We start from the raw sequence: 18,187 nt of genomic DNA, 5'->3' as shown, positions 1-18,187 counted from the left end.
GCCTATAACGAATGACGGAACAGTGCATATCTAAAATATTCAGAATTGGATAACTCAAATTCTGCCTGCATTTCTTCAAAGGATTTAATCTGCCCCTTACTCCATAAATTTTTAATAGTTGAGATCCCTATCATCTCCCATTTGTCAAAGCCTTTTGTATTCCATAGGTTGCCTAGTTTTTCGGAGTCAAAAAGGGGAGTAGCCAGTGTTAGTTTACCCGTCCATCCCAACAAACTCGTTGCATCATGCCAGATTTTCACTGCATGTTTGGTGGGACTCGTCAAATTCAGCCTTGCTGGTCTTGAGTACAGCGCTCTATTGTAACTGCCCTCCGGAAGAAGCCATTTATCCATAGCATACCCAGGATCCGTGATGGATCCATATGTTGCGTGGTTAATAGCAGCAAGTTGGGAAGACCAATAGTACCGTTTAATATCTGGCAGAGCAATACCACCATCGTACCATGGGAGTGTCAGCTTCGCCAGTGCAATACGGGATCATCCTTCCCACAAAAGACTGCACTGTAATCCTTCTATTTCATGAAAATAGCTGGCAGGAACGACATATAGGGTATTTTGAAGAGCTTAGAGGAAACGGGGCAAAGCCATCATTTTAAAAAGAGCTGCTCGTCCCAGTAAGGAGAGCGGGAGTTTACGCCAGACAGCCGAATCACTACTAAGTCTTTACAGTGGGGGTAGGAGGTTTTGACTATATCTGACCACCGGATCGAGTGTAGTAAAAAAAAAGCCCAGATATTGGAATCCAGGCATAGCAATCTGAATGGGGCAGTTATTGGGTGGGATCGGAGCATCCCCATTGAGAACATTTAACAAAGACTTTCCCCAGTTAATGGAAAGACCAGAATTTTTACCAAAAGAGGCTAAAACGTCACACACCACCATAAGGGATTTCTGAGGGGCAGTCAGATAAAGCAAAATATCATCTGCATACAGGGAAATCCTGTCTTCCCAGTCAGGGGTCAACCTTATGCCTCGGATCGATGGTTCCCATCGAATCCAAGCCGCCAGGGGCTCCAGTGACAATGAAAAAAGAAGCGGGGAGAGGGGTCAACCCTGCCGAGTGCCCCGACTCAAACGAAACAATGCTGAAACCCTACCATTAACCAGGACCTGGGCAAGCGGCTCAGAATATAACAAATGCACCCATCCAATAAACTCGGAACCAAATCGAAATTTAGCCAAAACTGCCCACAGGTAGGACCATTTCACGGTATCAAAGGCCATGGTCACGTCAAGTGAGGCGACCACAGCCGGTTCCCGCAGAGTATGCGCTCTATAACGCCGTGTAATCTAACGAGTCCACTAATGACTTTTGCCAACCTATTTGCAAGAAGCTTAGCCGATATTTTAGGTTCTGCATTCAGTAAGGAAATAGGCCGGTACAAAGCACATCTATTTTTTGGTTTACCCTCTTTATGTATCACTACTATCGATGCCACTCTCTGGTCTATAGGCAAGACTCCCTCTTCACGGGCTTCCTCAAACATAGTTTTTAGGTGTTTAGCTAATTTATCCGGCCTGAGTTTGTAAAGCTCGATCGGGAGTCCATTGGGTCCTAACGCCTTGCCCGAGTTCAAAGTACGGATGGCTTGGGCAATCTCATCCACTGTGAGCTCACTATTCATGAAGTCCCTGTCCTCTTTGGACAGACAGGGGAATCGTATATCTCGGAGTAATAGATGGGAATCCTCCTCAGGTCTCTCTGAGACCGAGGAGTAGACCGCTTGAAAATATTCCGCAAAGGTGTTGACTACATTCTGTGGGTCAGTAATCGGTACTCCTCCCTCTGAAATAAGTTCCGGAACAATGCGACTGGCACCTTCCCTTTTGTCTAGCCAAGCAATAAATTTCCCAGCCTTATCCCCGAGATCGTAGATCCTCCCTTGCTGTTCCCTGCCAAGTGTCTTAGCCATATCAGTGACCAATGATTTATAGTCATGTTGCTTAAGGCTCAGGATATGTAAGTTAGCCTGCGTCACACCCTGTTCCAACTCCTCTTCAGATTACTAATCTCCACTTCAGCTTCCACAAATTCCTTATTACGCTCCTTTTTAACTCCAGCTATCAATGATAAGGCTTGCCCCCTAATAACTGTTTTAAAGGCTTCCCAGAGAGATAGCGATGAAGACACCGATCCCTCATTATCTGTAAAGTAATCATCCAATGCTTTTATGAGATCTTTTCGTAGTTTGGGTTAATATGTGCTATCCTACCAGCAGAATTGGGGGTAAAAGAGAGCCTGATCCATAGCGGAGAATGGTCGGAGATACCTCTAGCAAGGTGTACTGCTTCAATTATATAAGATGCCTGAGCCGCGGGACCAGGCAAGAGTCCAGCCTGGAAAGGCTGCCATGTGCACCCAAATGAAATGTATTCTGTAAGTGCTGAGCTCCTGAGGCGGAAAGCCGGGAGCGTGATTCGTTTTTAAACTTGTTTGTTTTTAATATTGCACTGCTAAGTCACTGCATATTTCTCTTACTACCTACCCATTACGCTCCTACTCAGCTCCGGTCACGCAGCGGATTTAGCGCTGCTGTGGTCCCCCAAGGAAAGCATCTCTCGCCGCCATCCCGGCGAGCCCGGAGGCCACGCCCCTTTATTAGAGGCCACGCCCCCCGGCCGCCGCCCTACTTAGAGGCGCTGATTGCAAGCGCCAGTCCTGTTAGTGCTGAGCTCCTGAGGCGGAAAGCTGGGAGCGTGACTCGTTTTTAAACTTGTTTGTTTTAATATTGCACTGTTAAGCCACTGTATATTGCTGTTACCACCAACCCATTCCGCTCCTACTCAGCTCCGGTCACGCAGCGGATTTAGCTCTGCAGTGGGCCCCCAAGGAAAACATCTCTCGCCGCCATCCCGGCGAGCCCGGAGGCCACGCCCCTTTTTTAGAGGCCACGCCCCCCGGTCACCGCCCTACTTAGAGGCGCTGATTGCAAGCGCCAGTCCTGTTAGTGCTGAGCTCCTGAGGCAGAAAGCCGGGAGCGTGACTCGTTTTTAAACTTGTTTGTTTTAATATTGCACTGTTAAGCCACTGTATATTGCTGTTACCACCAACCCATTCCGCTCCTACTCAGCTTCGGTCACGCAGCGGATTTAGCGCTGCAGTGGCCCCCCAAGGAAAACATCTCTCGCCGTCATCCCGGCGAGCCCGGAGGCCACGCCCCTTTCTTAGAGGCCACGCCCCCCGGCCGCCGCCCTACTTAGAGGCGCTGATTGCAAGCGCCAGTCCTGTAAGTGCTGAGCTCCTGAGGCAGAAAGCCGGGAGCGTGACTCGTTTTTAAACTTGTTTGTTTTTAATATTGCACTGCTAAGTCACTGCATATTGCTCTTACTACCTACCCAGTCCGCTCCTACTCAGCTCCGGTCACGCAGTGGATTTAGCGCTGCTGTGGCCCCCCAAGGAAAACATCTCTCGCCGCCATCCCGGCAAGCCCGGAGCCACGCCCCTTTTTTAGAGGCCACGCCTCCCGGCCGCCGATCCACCCATCCATAAATGATGTGCTTCTTCCGGACGCGCAGAGGACGAAGGCGAGCCTGTCTGTGCCCGTCCATGTTCGGCCGGGGCTAGCGGCTCCCCACTATGCCCAGACTATCCAATAATCATCCGAGCAGTTGATTAACCTCCAAGGCCCGTGGCCTTTGGACGATACCGGGACAGCACGAATCAACAGCTTTGGTTTGGCTGCCCCGCGCTCCTCTCCCTCCCCCCCCCTTATCCTCTCTCCCCACTATCGGCCCCTGTCCTGACCTACTGACTCCCCCTGCCCCCACTACCTTATCCACCTATTATCTTAACACCAGTTCAGCAGTCAAGCACTGCCACAAACGTTTCATTTTACTGGACTTGGACAAACCCGATCTCCTATTTCTCACAGAGACCTGGTTCTGCGACAACTCCCTTCCCTCTCTATTAGCCGCGCTCCCAGCCTCATACTATGCTTTACAAGCTGACCGACCTTCTGGCAAACTAGGTGGCGGTGTCACTCTCTTTGCCCGCAAAGAAATTTCCTTTCAAACTCTAGTCTTTCCCCCCATTGCCTCATCTGACTTCTTAGTCGTTCGCTCACTCTCTCTTACTACCCCGATCACCTGCCTTCTTATGTACCACCCTCCCCCACCCTCCCACCTCTTCCTTTCTAGCTTTCAAGACCTGGTGTCCACCCTACCAGTCAACAACTCTTCCATCCTGGTGTTAGGTGACTTTAACTTTTGGCCTTCAGACCCGGCTGAATGTTCTACATCAAAAGAATTCTCGGAAACCCTTTCTTCCCTCAACTTCGTCCCTCACGTTCATAACCCCACCCATACTCAGGGACACATCCTTGATCAGATCTGTTCCCTAAACTGCCCAGTATCCTCTCTGTCTATCTCTCCTTGCACCTGGTCCGACCACTTCCTGATCTTCTTTTCCCTACCTTTTAGCCCAGCCCCCAAGCCCTCTCTTCCCAAAAACATCTGGGCCCGCTCCTGGAAGCACGTAGATGTGGCCTCTTTGTCCGCCATTCTCTCTGCGTCCAGTCCCGACTTTTACGGCCTCTCGTCTTCCGCGCAAGCCGTCTCCCTTAATGCATGGCTTCGAGTAGGCTGCGACTCTGTCGCCCCCCTAAGGCGGGTGTCATCCAGACGCACTAACGACGCAAACCACTGGTTTAATGACAAACTCAAGGCTCTAAAACTCAGGGTTCGTCGTGCGGAGCGGACCTGGAGGCATGATTATTGCCCGAACCTTAAAAACCTTTAGTCCACCCTTCTGGCCTTGTACAAAAAATTAATCTTGGCGACCAAGATTGCCCATTTTTCATCTAAAATCCTAACCGCCGAAAATCAGCCCAGAGAACTTTTCTCTATCGTGCATGATCTTGCCTACTCTGACCGTACTACCCTTAAACCAGCCCCTTCCCAGTCCTTATGTGATTCCCTCAACTCCTTTTTCCTAGACAAAATCTTCAACATCAAAGCAAAAATCCCCCTCTTCCTCCTTTGTAGACCCCCAGAGTCCGCCAGTTTTGGCTCGCCTTGATTCCTTGCCCCCTCTTACAAAAGAATCCTTCCTCTCCCTCCTGCCCTTGGTTAAATCAGGTTCCCCCCTAGACCCCTGCCCTGCTCACATCCTGACACAGATCTTTTCTGCCTGTGTCTTGCCCCCTCTTAATTTTCTTAATAGCTCACTGTCACAGGGCATTGTCATTCCATCTTTCAAATCGGCTGTTATCCTTCCTATTCTCAAAAAACTTGGTGCTGACCCATCCGCTCTTGTAAACTATCGTCCCATATCATTACTGCCCTTTCTGGGGAAGGTTCTAGAGCGCCATGTGACCAGAGCGCTTGGCACCTTAGTGGAGGAGAACAAGGTATTAGCCCCCCATCAGGCGGGGTTCCGCCCCGCCCACTCCACGGAGTCTGTAGTGTTGTCGGTCCTTGACAACCTCAGAGAGGGCATGGACACCAACCACCCCCAGGCCCTGGTCCTCCTCGATCTCTCCTCCGCCTTTGACACGGTTGACCATTCCATTTTACTGTCCCGTGTCAGGGCGGCGGGGATTGGAGGTTCGGCCTTGGTCTGGCTGTCCTCCTTCCTGAGGGACTGCACGCAGGCAGTTCGCCTGGGCGACTATTCGGCAGACTTCCGTGCAGTTCAATGCGGAGTCCCCCAGGGCTCCTCCCTTTACCCTCTGTTATTTAATTTGTACATCGCCCACCTCATTTTTGCCCTTCAACAGATGGAGGTCTCCGTCTACAATTACGCGGATGACCTCCAGCTCATTTTTTCTTTATCCACATCCCCCGAGTCCATGTCCAACTTCCAATCGGTGATGCTCTTCATCCAGGACTGGATGAACTACAACCACCTGAAGTTAAACCCCGACAAAACGGAGCTGGTTCTGACAGGTGGTTGCTCCAGTCCCTGGACCCCTCTCTTCTGGCCCCCCTCCTTGGGTCCTCCTCCTCTCCCCTCTTCTTCTGTTAAAACCCTCGGTTTCAAACTAAGCGACCAACTCACTCTTCACTCCCAAGTTAGGTCTGTTGTGTCCTCTTCTTTTCTCTCACTTCCTACTATTTGCAAAGTTTCTCGCTTTTTCTCCTTCACTGCCCTTAAGCTCATAGTCCTGGCGATGGTAACCTCCCGCTTGGACTATGGCAATGCCCTCTACTGTGGCATGCCCACCTATAGCATGCGACGACTCCAGTTGGTCCAAAACCAGGCAGCTTGCCTGGTCTTCAATCTGGACAAATTCCATCACGTCACTCCCCTCCTCAAGTCCCTACACTGGCTCCCTATCCGAGAACGAGCCCAGTTCAAGTTGGGCTGCATCACCTTTCAGGCCCGGGCTGGCGCAGCTCCTGCCTTCATCTCCTCTGAAATTAAACCCTACGTCCCTGTCAGGGAGCTACGCTCATCAGCCCAACAACTGCTCACAGTTCCTCGCTTTAAACGCAAAAAGTGGGGTGGCTCGAAATTTTCTACCCTCGCCCCTGCTTTTTGGAACTCTCTCCCTGCTCACCTCAGATCCTGCGCCCAATACACACTCTTCCGCAAAGCCTTAAAAACTTTTCTCTTTACTCAAGCCTTTTCCTCATAAACTGCTTCTCTCCACCTTCCTTGCCTCCTGCCCTCCTGGGCTCAGTACCCGATAGCGCCATGAAACCGCCAGGTGTACGTGCGCTCTATAAACATTTTTAAACTCAAACTCAAACTGTTTCTTCTCTGGGTAATACAATCGCCAACCATCTACAAAACCCATGGCATCGAGGAAATCCGGCATCTTCCTCCGGGCACATTCCGTCTCTCGAGGGGGATATCTATTTAAGAGCACTGAAACAACAGCGTTGAAATCACCTCCCAGGATCAACAGCCCTTCCGGCAGTTCCAACAGCATTTTCCCTAAATCAAAAAAGGAAGTAGACTGCAAACCAGGGGGGATATAGACCGAAACCAGAGTGAGCACTCGCCCCTCCCAGTGACCCGAAATCCCAATGTACCTGCCCTTATCGTGCTCCCACACAGTATATATGACCAATGGGAGTGTCCGCCGTACCAGGATGCCAACCCCCCTAGAGCCTGATGTGAATCCTGCATGAGCCACCATCTTATAGCCCATTCTATGCATTGCCATACAGGAGTTTCCGACTAAGTGTGTTTCTTGCAGCAAGACCACGTCCGGTGCCCGACAATTAAGATATTTAAGCACCACACTGCGTTTTATTTTATCCCCCAAACCATTCACGTTCCAACTTAAAACCTTGAGTTCACTACCCCCCATCGTCATAGGAAAAAGACAAATGTCCCTCTTGTGTCCTCTGCATGCTTATCAGATATATTACATTGATGCCATTAACCATAAACTCAAACCAAAAAATACAAAAATGAATCGCCAATAGTATGACAATCGATGTCTCAAAAATGAAATCAAAAAGTGAAAGATTGTCATGCCACCTGTCAGGATATTCTTCAGCCCACCCCCCACCCTGCACCCTGCATATCGCTTACGCGCATCCCCAACTAGCAGTGTGCCTGCCGCCCCAAACAATCTATACTAATCTACAACTAAATAGAGGTACAAATTCGAAGGAGGGCACAGACCCGCCCACCGCTTCACCACGCCCACCAACACTAGCCCCTCGTCCTGAATTCAAATAAATATATACAACAAATATTGGGACATAACGAATCTTCGAAAAATTATTTGCATTTCCCCCTCTTCCCCCCCTGTAACCACACCCCAGCGTCATCGAGGCCAAACACAATCAATATACATTACTCCTGGCCCTCCATCTCTCCCCGGTCCCGGCCCTCCGCCTCAGAGGCTTATCACACTGTCCAACCAGTCTGACGCCATCTCAGGGTTATCAAAAATCCCGGTCTTTCCATTAATTTCAATTTGAAGCCGGGCCGGGAACAGCATTGCATATTTTAACCCTTTGTCTCTCAATCTTCTCTTCAGGGCAAGAAAACTCTGACGTTGTCTCTGAACCAACTGAGTGAAGTCCGGAAAAAAGGAAAGGGACATATTTTCATATTTCAATGGGGGACCATTACGTGCAGCTTGCAGGATTATATCACGGTCCAGAAAGTTTAGCACACATGCAATCATGGGGCGAGGGGGCACCTGATTTTGGCCGTTCCCCTGGGACCCTGTGCGCACGCTCAGCTGTGAACAAGTCGCTAAGACCTTTAGGGGCAAGATGATTAAGAACAAGAGTCTCAATAAACAAATCCGGTGTCTGCCCCTCCGAGTTTTCAGGAAGTCCGAGAATACGGATATTATTTCGCCGGACTCTTCATTCATATTCATCGAGCTTACGGTCCATAAGAGTCCTTGATATTTTGAGGTTTTTCACCTCTTGCTGTAGCTGGCTTACATCATCAGTTAGGGTGTTCGTTTTGATTTCAAGTGATCTGACCTTCTTGTTAGTCTTAGAAAGGTCCGTGGGAACCAGTCCTATTTTGATAGGTGACGGTGTCTAATTTAGCATCCATTACCTCCATCTTCTGGCCAAGGGATGTTTGTACGCCAGTAATGGCCGCCATTAAATCCGCTAGTGTGGGTTCGGTTGGGTCATCTTGTCTCACCAACGGCGTCTTTTTAGTCTCTCCGGGGGATTCTTTGAGGACAGTGTAGCGATCCAGTTTATTGACCTGCACGGTCTTGGACCCCCTGGATGACCGTGAGGCGGGCTTTTCCTGTTCCAGTCTTTCCGCCATGACACCTCAGCACTCGGTCTAGAATGGAGATGGAACCCACACTAGATCCTCCGCCACTTCGTGCTTGGAGCGTCCGTAATTGTCGACACGTTAGGGTAGTTCCACAAGCTGGTCCGCACATAGGCTGGAGCATTCAAAGCAGAGCGCGCATATGACCTCCCGGAGGAAAATTAAGTAATTTTCCACACTCGTCCCCATACGCGAGGCACACTTATCCTCAGAAGCATCAAGTTCATCAGTACACGTCAATGGTCAAATTTGAGCCCCGGACCGGGACATCACCCCACTCGATCCCGATGTTGTTCACTTTGGGTCCGGTCACCCAATTTACGCGAGGTCGCAGCTTCAATCTCGACCAGGCCCCAATCTTCCGGGCGGAATAACTTCAGATTACGGGTGTGTAGCGGGCTCAGGAGAGGAGGTATAGTCGTCCCTTAACAGCGTCGGTCCGGAGGTGGCATTTTAAATCAGGATAACTTACAGGATATCGGTGTTAGGAGCAAAGATCAGCGGAGCCAAATCTTCAGGCAACCATCTTGGTCACCTGCTTTGCTCCTCCCCCCAGGTGCTGCAATTTAAACAGGACTCACAGCGCCTGGAGATGAAGCCTCCCCTTCGTGGTGCCCCTTGGGCTGCAGCACTTTCTAAAAGTGGTATTTTCAAACACGGGATGTTAAAACCAACTTTACTAAAAGATGTTTTTTTCATTCTGAGATCAGGCATATTAAATTCGAATTTCTACCATGTTCCCTGAGTCAGTTAGGATTATAAGGTGTAATAATCTAACTGCCCATTCTGGCCTACAAAGAACAGGTAGCCTTGCAATAGTGAAAAATAAAAATGGCTGTAATTCACTATTAAGACATGCTACACACACCAGGGCATGTCCTACCTTAAACTTACAATGCACCCTGCCCTTGGGCCTACCATAGGGGTGTCTGATATGAAGAAAAGGAAAGGTTTTGTGACTGGCAAGTGAGTGCACTTGCCAAATCGACATGGCAGTCACAGACTGCACACAGGACTTGCAATGGCAGACCTGAGACACACTTTACAAGCTGCTTCTGTGGGTGGCACAACCAGTGCTGCAAGCCCACCAGCAGCATTTGATTTACAAGCCCTGGGCACACATGGTGTACTGTACTAGGGTCTGACAAGTAAATCAAATAACCCAATCATGGAGTCACTAATCAGTCCATCAATTTAACATAGGAAGCACTTGCACTGTGGCACTGAATATCGGTGGCACAGTGCCCAAAGCATTTAACCAGCAAAACATATCAAAAACAAATGAGGCAATCAGTAAAAATGGAAGTGAGACTCACACCAATGATGCCAAGTCTAACAATGAGCAGCAAAAGTGACCAGGGATAGAGGGGGGACAGCTGCATTCACTCACAGAATGGTGGGGTGGAGGGCAGGGGTTGCAATGGAAGTCAGAGGCAGCACAGGGACAGTGGCACCACAACAGACTATAGAGAGATGTTGAAGGGGCACATACACAACACACAGAGCATGGGGCAGGGGCTACAACAGAGGAGATCTATCTGGAAAAAAGCCTCCATCCTTCCCCTAATAAATAAACTTAGCCTGAATCCGGATGACCCCATGAGCTACCGCCCCATTTCCTGTCTTCCAATCCCGGCAAAAATTGTGGAGAATGCAATGAATGCACAGCTAGCTCAATTCATCCACAATAACCATCTCCTTGGCCCAACTCAATTTGTTTTTTGACCTGGGCATAGTACAGAAACAGCCCTAATTAAAGTCACAGATTAAATACAGCATCAGTATTGTGTCATACGCGGGTGAAACGCAGCTTTTCGTATTCTTGACCCAGGAAGAAGCTGCCACTAACTTCTTGGCTTGCCTTCAAGAGATCTCAGTCTGGATGGCTAACAACTGTCTAAAGCTGAATGGCGGCAAGACTGAGGTCCTCATTGTGGGAAACGCCCCCGCAATATGGTCACTTAGTTGGTGGCTACAAACTTTGGGCACCACCCCCGCCCCCAAGGAGGAGGTTAAAAACCTCGGGATGTGGCTAGACCCCACCCTCTCCTACGATCACCACACCAGGACGGTGGTGGGAAAGGGCTTTGGCATAATGAAGCCCCTTCGGAAGATCTTAGATGTGCTCCCGGTAGCTGCCAGGAAAACCCTAGTCCACGCATTTGTCACTTCTCGCTTGGACAATGGGAATGCACTCTACATAGGTGCCAGTAAAAAGAGCGTGCAAAGATTACAGTACATCAGAAATGCAGCCGCCCACCTGGTCCTGATGCTTCCTAGGAGAGCCTCATCCAAAACATCCCGAACTACTCTCCACTGGCTCCCTATAAGGGAAATAATTCTTTTTAAGTCTCTGTGTATTAGCCAACGGATTCTGTTGAGTAAAGGTCCAAGGTACTTGCACAACCTACTGTCCCCCTACACTCCTACTAGAGCCCTGCGTTCCCAAGGCTCAGGACTGGTGCAGCCCCAGTTATAAAAAGAACGAGAATGGGATTCCGTTCTTTCCGCTACCAGGCCGTCAAGCAGTGGAAAGATCTTCCCCCTGACCTCCGTATGGAACAATCAGAGAATATCTTTAGAAAAGAACTGAAGACTTGACTCTTCCAGGCATAGAACATTGTTCCCCTGAGCTTTTGCCGGACTGTTCTTCGATACTTCTCTGTAGCTTTTGATGTCCGCAGCGCGGGGACACACTAGTCAAACCAGGTTCTATACACACTCTTTATTATTAATATTAGGTAAGGGTTGCAGTAGACAAAGGAAGCTCTGCAGCCCTTTCCTCCTCGACCTGTCAGCAGGCATTGATACAATTGATCCTAAAATTTTGGTAGAATAAGGTGTTAAGGACAAGGCGCTGTCCCTCCTGACCTCTTTCCTGTCCAATCGGAAATATTTGGTCGCCATGGGCTCTAACGAGACTATAGTACACTCCAAGCTAGACTATTTTACTGAGTCTATACGAACCTGCCGGAAAAGTATACCAACAGACTTCAGATGGTACAAAACTCAATGGAAAAAAATATATTAGGAGTGACTAAATTCCATTCAATTTCTCCTGGAATCAGGAAGTGTCAATGGTTCCCAGTGAAAAGTCAGATTAAATTCAAAGCGGATCACTGAAATAATATCGAGGGACAGAATATCGACCATCAAGAATATCGTTGACAAAACATCGACAGACAAAATATCGAGTTTCTATCTACAAACAGGTAAGTACAAAAATATCGAGTTAAAAATATCGTTTACTAAAATATAGTTTAAAAAATATCGACTTTACTAAAAACAATGTTAAATTAAATTAATATTAAAAATCAATTACTAAAATATACTTAAAAACACTTAAATTAACTTATAATAATTAAATAATTAATGAAAGTAAAAACAATGTTTTAAATCATATTTGTTAAAACATATATATATAGTAACAAAATATAATTAAATAATAGCCTATATTATTAACGTACAATAACAAAAGTGTAAAAATTACTATTCCCACTCCAAAGAGTGCAAGCGTAGGGAAAGCGTTGGATAGCGTAGGGGTTAAAATTACTATTCCCACACCAGTGAGTGCAACAGTAGGGAAAGGGTTGGATAGCGTAGGGGTTGAAATTACTATTCGCACTCCAGTGGGTGCAACAATAGGGAAAACGTTGGATAGCGTAGAGGTAAAATGTACTATTCCCACTCCAGTGGGTGCAACAGTAGGGAAAGCGTTGGATAGCGTAGGTGTTAAAATTACTATTTTCACTCCAGTGAGTGCAACAGTAGGGAAAGCGTTGGATAGCGTAGGGGTTAAAATTAGTATTCCCGCTCCAGTGAGTGCAACAGTAGGGAAAACGTTGGATAGCGTAGAGGTAAAATGTAATATTCACACTCCAGTGGGTGCAACAGTAGGGAAAGCGTTGGATAGCGTAGGGGTACAAATTACTATTCCCACTCCAGTGGGTGCAACAGTAGGGAAAGCGTTGGATAGCATAAGGGTAAAAATTACTATTCCCACTCCAAAGAGTGCAACAGTAGGGTAAGCGTTGGATAGCGTAAGGGTAAAAATTACTATTCCCACTCCAAAGAATGCAAAAGTAGAGAAAGCATTAGATAGCGTAGGGGTAAAAATTACTATTCCCACTCCAGTGGGTGCAACAGTAGGGAAAGCGTTGGATAGCGTAGGGGTTAAAATTACTACTCCCACTCCAGTGGGTGCAACAGTAGGGAAAGCGTTGAATAGCGTAGGGGTTAAAATTACTATTCCCACTCCAGAGAATACAACATTAGGGAAATTAAAAACTTCATATATTATTCAAAAATTTAAAAATCAATATCTATTAATAATTAATTAAAATTAATTAAAAATGTTATATAATATAATAATTAATATATTAAAATGACTAATTAACAAGAATTATTTCAATTGATCACCTATTAATGCAAATTAATTAAAAATTAACAATTAATTATTTAATTATTTATAATTATTTAACAATTATTTCCAATTAAATAAATTATAATAAATTTAATTATTTAAATAATTATTCCTAAATTGCTTCCCACCCTATTCCCCTATAAACCCACAACCTGCTACAGAAATTAAATCAGTTAAATTTACATAATTACCAATTAATCAATTAATAAAAATGAATAACCAATTAGATTTAAATTAATTAATAAATATAAATTAATTAACAATTAATTACAAATTACTATCAATAAATTAATTTACATATTTAATTAATTATAATTAAATTACTTCCCACCCTATTCCCCTATAAACCCACAACCCGCTACAGAATTAAATAACGCAATAATTATAAAAACAAAATTCTTTAAATAAAATTAATTATAACATAAATACACACTTTTCACACATATTATAACATAAAAATACACTATAAAAAATTAGATATTATTAAAAAATCAATAATTTTAACTATATTTTAACTATCTATATTTTTAACAGTCGATATTACTTCACTTACCTTAAAAACGATATTTTGGTCATCTATATTCTGTCCTGTCGATATTTTGTCCAGTCTATATTTAAAACTCAATATTATGTCCAATCGATATTTTGGACTCAATATTATGTCTGTGCACCGTTCTAAGTGCTTAGAATCGCCCATAAGGCACTTCACAACGCATGGCCCAAGTTTCCGAGAAATATCTTTCAGTGGTATATTCCTAGTAGACCACTACGCTCCAGTAATTAAAACTTAGCTTTTCAGAAATTTTAGGCATTTCAGGTTGTGCTCAAGTGTAGTTAGCGCCAAGCCACCTGAGGGTAAATGTGCGCTCTATATATTTTAATAACATTGACAGGACAGTATATCAGGGAGTGAGAGGACAATTGCTCACATACGGAGAACGGGCAGAAGCAAGGATACTAATGGAGGGCCGGCTGGATAGACAGTGGAAGCACTATGAACTACTGGGTCAGGGGCACACTCACGGACAACAGAGGGAAGGGGAAGGGGAAGGGGAAGGGGGGCAACAAGAGGACCAGGGATTGCAGGCAGGATGGACAATGGCGTGACAAAAGACCACTGAAGATATGCACGGAACTATGTAGGGTTGGGTTTAGGCATACTCACACAGAATGGAGGACAATTTCGGGGGTTCAGCAAGCCAAACACTGAGGGCAGAAGGGAGAAGCCAAGGGCACGTAGACAGAGAACTAAAGGATAGGCGTTATGAGGCAGCAAGCTGACCACAGAGGGCGGACTGCGATGGGTTAGACCCTATGAAGTTGGGTGTATGGTATTCCAACCCCCCTCCCACTGAGCATGATCGAAAAATCCTATGAATTCACTGAAAAAATACAAAGATTAAAGAGACATTATAAATAGGTATGGTTAAATGATATAGCCTTACATTTATAAAAAAACACAGAAATGCTCTGACAAATCAAAGTTTTAAGTGATTTTATAGTTGGTTATGGCAATAAGATCTTAGTTTCTTTTTTTAAAACAGAAATTCACTGAAAAACCCAAAGGTTAAAGCAAAAATATAGTTAGATGTTAAAATGAATTAGGAAAAATACCTCATTGATGACATCACTGACATTATTGATGGCATCACTGATGGCATAGTGGATGACATACAAGCTGCCCCTAAATTTACTCCATAATCAGTATCAAGTCGGATCATTTTATAAAGCAAAGTAGGTGGTAAATGGCCCACAAACACATACATCATAAATTGACTATATATACATGTGTCCATGTATGAAATCGAAAAGGATATTCCTGGAGACAAGTATGATTTTGTATGCTAAAAGTTATATGGGACATACCTTAACTATCAATAATGTTTTAAGTACAAACACTTCATTTGAGCATCATATAGACTAAGCGCTACTGGAGACTTATAAGGTGAAGATATTTATTTAAAGAAGTTCAGTGAAAATTCTGATACACTGTACATTACACAAGAATGTATAATGAATGGATGACTCACTTACCAACTGTTGAAGGCCAGTATGATTGTGAGTGTTGTTCTCATGGTGTAAGCCATTGTTCTAATTTCAGGAATAAGTGTAAAGTATTTTTAGATATTACGAAGGGTTGGGAATGGCACCTGGTTGTATATGCCTTATCACGGGCAAGTATCACTGGGTAATTGTCAATGAATAATGCACAGAAGTGGAGCCACTGACTTAAAGTATTCTATGTAATATGAATTATTTAACAGGCATATCTCAAGATAGATAATGACTAAACACTCTTTTAACCCCTTAAATTCCTGGCCTTTTTTCTCCCAGTGCTGAACCTTTTTTTGGCTATTTGGCTAGTTCCCACTTAGGGCTCCATAACTTTTTTTCCACATAAGATATACTCGCCAAACCTGCTTACATTTTTTCCAGCATCCTGGAAATTCTAAACATACCCAGGGTTTGTGGATTCCCCTGGAGGGGTTCGAGAAAATAGGCAAAATGTAGCAACATATTGAGTTTTTTTTTTTAAATAAGGAAAAAGTGCTCACGATAAAAGTGTCTTCTCAGCTTTCAGGAACATGCAGAGCTGAATCAGAAAATTTCGTTTTGTATCACAGTTTTTCGCAGAGGTAGCCTATTTTCCCTATTTTTTGTGCTGCCAATCTACTTCAAGTTAGTGGTCGAAACCATTGTGAAACCCTCAGATGATCTAGGAAAGCTAAAGATTTCTGAAAAGTAGTAAAAAATCTAAATTCTGCAATGGGGTCATATATGTAGATCCCTGAATGGAGAAATATTGAGCATGAGAAGGAACAATTGTTCATTTGTCACAACATTTTAATATGTAACTTGTTGTAATGATGGCCGATTTACAAAAGCATTATACCATTATGTCTGCCAGCCTCTTTTGATTGCGGGAATATAGAAGGGTTTTTAGTCTGTACAAGAACCCAAGGTACCCAGAGCCATCAACTGAGCCGCACTGTATAATGGTTTTTTCATTGAGTATCAAGTGTAGACCAATTCATATATCGAAACAGGCAGAGTGAAAAATGGGTATCTAGGAAACATTTGTATTTCTAAAATGGGCTCAAGATATGGAGTTTAAGAGCAGTAGTTATTTGGATATCTCTGAATTTGTGGGTAATAGCATATGATTTAGAGGGTATTTTTCTAAGTGTCATCTTTTTTATACACTGACTTACATTTGAAAGGCACAAATACTGTGAAATCCAATTGGTAATAACAAATGTTCTACTATTCTGTGTTCTCACAAGTCTCTTGATAAAAATTGCACTTCACTGATGTCGGTAGGCCCGGTGCCCGTGACAGTAAACGATCCAAAATGCAACATGGACGCATTGCATTTTTCTACTGAAAAATGACCCTTTTTTCCAATATGGGTAGCTCTAGATCTTGGACCCTAGCTCGGCAGGCACCTATGCAAACCTAGCCAACCTGTAATACCGGCTCCTATAAAGGAATGGTTCTGTGTGTAAAACCTTGCACCCTGGGGCAAGGCACCCTATGGTGCCTGCCGCACAGTGCATTGATTTACAGGGAGACGCCCTAGGTTCCCCTCAGCCACCAACCATAGGTCGCGGAGGCAAGGGGACCCTGCTAGCGGCCCCTAAAGTTGTTTTTTGACAGTCTTTCTGTGTCAGAAAAGCCGGCACAGAAAGGCTGTGGGAAACCACATCGCAATCCCGATTGCAGGAACGTCATCCATAGGGATTTACAGTGCGTTTCCGACCAGTTGGAAGACTCCGATAGCCGGTCAGAACCGGTGTTCTGAATGACCAGCTGGTTCACGCTCCGACGGCCAACATCATAATATCGGCAGTCAGACCGCAAACTGATAGTCTCGGTCAGAAACCCTCCAGGCGCGGTCAGAAAGCTTACAACTAGCGGTCGGAGGCTTTCCGACCGACATCGTAATCGGCACCTAAGTAAGCTATTGCCCAGAGTCGCATGGTGCTGACCTGAGCCCCATGCTCCAGAGTAGGCAGCTCTTGCCGCTGTGCCACCCCTCTTTTCTTCAGGGCCTGAAAAAGTGCACAACCTAACTGATAAATGTTGAAGTGTGAATGCTCTGAGAGGTTGCTTGGAAAACACTATTCTTGAAATATGTCCCAAACGAAAAGAAGAATAAATCCCATGCACAATTATTTCATGTAATAGCTGTTTTTTCTAAATTTGACTTATTGCTCAGAGGCAATTTCAGTTCTGCTCTAGACTGCTCAGTCGAGAGATCTCATCCTCTTGTCTAATCTGTGAGATACCCTTCATCTTTGCTGAAAAGCATCAATGACTTAGTATTGGTAGACAGCTGGAGGCTGTGGCTTGCCACCGAACAAAATTACACTTTTTATTCAAACATTCACTGGATCCTTATCAAGGTCAGGTCAGGGGACTGGATCCATTGTTCTAATGATCTTGTCTACTATCATAGGTACTCAAGCCCTGTATCATCACTTCCTAGGAGCCCTGGCCTATGACTCTACAGCAGATATCAGTGGTTCTCACTAACAATGGAAAGTGTGCAAGATAACCTTCAGAGACTTGTCCTTGAGAGTTTTCAGTAGGAAAGACGTTGACACAATTTCACAGAAAATGTGACAGATGATGTTTTATGGTTCATGAGCTGGCACAGTGCTAAATCTATCCTAAGTAATGAATTAATAATCACACACTGACTCATTGAATAAGTTAGTAAAATCCAACTCAGATGGCTTTGATACATAAACCATTCAGATGAAGTAACACAATGAATGCAGCAAAATTGTAAGCTCACAAGGCATTATAAAATGCTAGGGGGGAAATGTTAACATATTCACAGATATTTTGCATCAAATGGCAGCGAACTGTTCCTTGATACTGACTGGAGTGAGATATGTTTTAGGTTTTACTTTAATCTGTATTACTTTAGCAACATGGACCCATCAATGCTGGATAGATATCTTGCTGTCCTCTCCTTCCCCTGGATTGAGGGTCTTAAATCAATCAATCAGAGTACTTGTAGAGCAC

This window comes from Lissotriton vulgaris, chromosome 10 (assembly GCF_964263255.1).
Source record: "Lissotriton vulgaris chromosome 10, aLisVul1.2, whole genome shotgun sequence".
Classification (NCBI taxonomy): Eukaryota; Metazoa; Chordata; class Amphibia; order Caudata; family Salamandridae; genus Lissotriton; species Lissotriton vulgaris.
Note: the sequence above shows the minus strand (reverse complement) of the source record.